Genomic DNA, 4,056 nt, shown 5'->3' on the forward strand with positions numbered 1-4,056 from the left:
AGACTGCAGTGATGCCAGAATCACAAGTTTTCTTCAAGTCATCCAACTTTTTTATGCGAAATTTATGACCATTGCAGCACATAGCGTTGTGGTGTTTGACCTGCGATATGTCAAACATGTAAAATTTTTTGCTTTGTGAGTTGATAAACATATGGGTGATTAATAAATTTATACGTACCTGTTTATCTCTTAACATATGCTAAATCAATTTCCCTTTGCGTAACATTGGAATCTCCATTACGATGTGCTTCTTTAACCAATGAAGCCACACCTTCCCATGTTAACGTGCATCCAGAATGTTGACAACGTTCAATCCATACCATCATCCAATCAAGATTGTTTGCAATATACAAATGTAGTGCATCCCACTCTCGACCAACTGTACAAAAAATAAATAGACGTCTTACAATCGATTTATTTTGAAGATTAAGAATTAATTAACTACAATAACATCTTATAATTACCTCTCACTTTCCTCAATCTACCTTTCCCCGTCAAGTACTCCCCTTCGAATTTGTTAATGGTGTTGGGATCCCAAATGCGATCCACTTGGATCTTTGCTGCAAACTTAGGAAGATATTCAGAAATGTACACCATGGTCTGGTATACCATATATCCCTCCACCATAGAACCCTCAGGATGTGCTCTTTTTCGAACCAAAGCCTTCAAAAATTTCAAGTGCCTCTCAACCATCCACATTGACCTAGTGTGTACAGGTCCACACAATTCAATCTCCTCAACTTGGTGTATGAGGTAGTGTTCTTGTGCATTGAAAAAAGATGGAGGTAGACACTTTTGCATTTCACACATTAAATGAGGAATTTTTCTCTTCCAATATTTTATATCGTCTTTATGGATTTCTTTACATGACAACCACCTACAAGGTATTCAAGACGCAAAAAAATATATTACATAAGAAGTAAAACAAATCACAAATATAATATCTATACAATGAACTAAACAAATATCACTACTTACCTCATGTATTTTCTAAGATTATATATGACTTGCTTGACATTATTGTCGAAGTCGTCTGGGAGAGATAGAGGTAGAATGTACTGCAGCAATTATAAAATTATCTTTTCATTTTTTTGTAACATAATGAAAAGTACACATACGCGCAGTACTTAAATACATACTAAAAACACAAGAACATGAATTACCTTAATGAAGGTATGCCAATCATGCGTTTTCATCCCTAGCCCAAATTCACTTTTCTTTGATATGAGATTGTTTATGTTCGCAGCAAATCCTGTGGGAAATCAAATTTTTCGTATGACTTCTTTTATAGCATTGCTTTGCTGGTCCGTTAATAACCAAGGAAGCTTACTTATATTAATCTGGTCTCCATGGCTATTTGATTGAATGAAATTTATCATTGCATGATTGGAATCCTGAATGTCACTACATATTTTGACAATTTTTTCTTTGTCACGCCTTCCATCCAATATTTTCCATACTGTCTCTGTTATATTCTTTCCAATATGCATACTATCAAACAAATGAACAATTTGTAACTGCTCGTAGTAGGGCAACCTACTAAATTGTTGGTGATAACTTTTTATTCCCTTAGGAAGGTGGTCATTTATGCCTTCATGACCTTCATGATCATCAATCACATCATCAATAAACAAAATAAAATAGAAAAGATGTTTTATGACAAACCAATAGATGGAATGGCATTACCTTGATGATTAATTCTATTATATTCCAACTTCCACAGGTGAGGTGTCATTCTTCGTGGCTTTGATGTATTCTCTTCTTTCCCATTGAAAAGATGTTTTTCAATATTTCGATACTTATGATTTTTGTGGAGAAAGTGCCTATACTCATCAAACACCTGCTTTCCTAAACTTTTTGAATGACGAGATTTCATCTTTGGACCACAAATAGGACTTGCAAATTTTCCCTTTATTTGAAGACCTACAAGATAATGTATAATTGGATTAAATATGATAATTTTTTGAATTATAATATTCATGCACAACTTAAACACTATAACATACCTCAAAAATGTGTTAGCCCCGGGGCATTGTGTATTGTCCATAGAAGCATCGCATGGAATTGAAATTGTCTTTGTCCTATTGGTCTAGAGATGTCATACATAGTGAAACCATTCCATAACTCCAACAACTCATTGATAAGAGGCTCAATATATACATTCATATCTTTATCTTGGTACTTACCTAATCGAATGAACAAAAACATTACATAATTATTATGACCATTTTACTGCAATATTTATAATTAAATTTAGACGACTATATTTAAATGATAAAATATCTAGAACAATCATTGCCAACATTATGTACTCCCTCTTTATTGACATCCATGGAGGAATGTTATTGTTGATAACAAAAACAGGCCACACTGAGTAAACAAATTTCATCTCTCCAAATGGATTGACACCGTCCACTACCAATGAAAGCTTGAGATTACGAGGTTCTTCTTTAAAGTGTGGCCACTTTTCCTCTATGTCCATAAATGTAGAACCATCCACAGGCATTCGAATAATGTCATCTCAACTTCTATTGCATGCATGGTAATCCATAAATTGTGCCAGGCTAGTGCACTTGAATAATCGTTGCATATGTGGAATAATGGGAATATAGCGAAGAACCTTGCGAGGAACCCTTTTTGTTATTTGATCTATTTGATATCTACTGATATGACATTCAGGGCATTCAGTTTGAAGTTCATGTTGTTTGTGATATATAATATGATCATTGGGACAAGCATCTACTGCTTGATACTCCATTCTAATATCTTTCATAACGACAGATAATTCTCGGTATGAGCGAGGTAGAATATTTGATGGTGGTAACAAAAACTCACCTATCAATCTACAGTGAAAAAATATAATTTGTTATAATAAAGAATATTAATGGTACATCATGATTCATAGTTTATTATGACATATATGACATACCTTAACATATGTGACATTTTTATGTTAGATAAACCATTCATAACCTTCAAGTTCACCAACAACAATACAGTGGAGAAGAGTTGCCTGCGAGCCTTCGTAAAGGGTCTCAGATGCCTTCTCAAGTAGAGGGACATCATGAACAACATCAAGGTCATCTTCATCATCATGATCAGATGCGCGAGTACTAAATGAGTCATGGATCAATGTGTTTGTACCATCATCTTCAATTGTGTTTTCTGGCTCATGATCGTCATCTTCCATGGGATCATTATCTTCAGCTTCGATATTCACACCTCCATGTTCACCACTTTGAAAACCATATTCTCAGGGTTGTGTTGATCCATACCATGTGCTCCGAGGTGCTCGAGCTATATAAAATTGATAAACATAAATAAACCGTGATCATGATCTCATCATCACGTGATTTATTATGTATATAAATTGTCAAAATGATATAATGAAAAACTTACCAATGGATGATAGTCATGTCCACCTTCAATGTGACCATGCAACCTACAATGTTTCTTCACTATTTTGATTAGAAGTCTTCTAGTCTTTAACCCCTTACAAATTTTGCATGAACAATAACATTTTCCATCACCTTTTCTTTTCAAGTTAGACCACAATCTAGCAATTGTCTCCTTATTTTGTTGTTCGTTGATATTGTCTGACATGGTCTTTCTTCACAGGCAAGAAAATAGAAATTATCATCATTGAACAAAGAATCTTATTGAATTTAGATTTATAGTTTGCTTATGGTACATCACACAACATGGAAAACAAGAAATACTCAATAAATAACAGGATTCATTGATCTCGTATTATCACAATCTGCACTTGGCCTTCAATATTTTCTCCTCCTAACACAGTTTATCCATTACCTGTCAAGTACAAAACTCTAAAACCCGTGGCTATTAAAATACATAAGACAAAATTGTAGCATCTTATAATCATCTATTATAAAACCAAAACACTTGGGAGTGACTCTTCTATTTTTCACAGTCCAGGAAAACGGTGTCTACTTGAGCCTTGAATAACTGACTAGAAAGATTTTTAATTCCTTTTCTTTTTCCTTCTAATTTTTTCACTGTCACTTCCATCCTCCGAGTCAGATGCCCTCGCCCTTT

Source organism: Cryptomeria japonica, chromosome 8 (assembly GCF_030272615.1).
Source record: "Cryptomeria japonica chromosome 8, Sugi_1.0, whole genome shotgun sequence".
NCBI classification, from domain to species: Eukaryota; Viridiplantae; Streptophyta; class Pinopsida; order Cupressales; family Cupressaceae; genus Cryptomeria; species Cryptomeria japonica.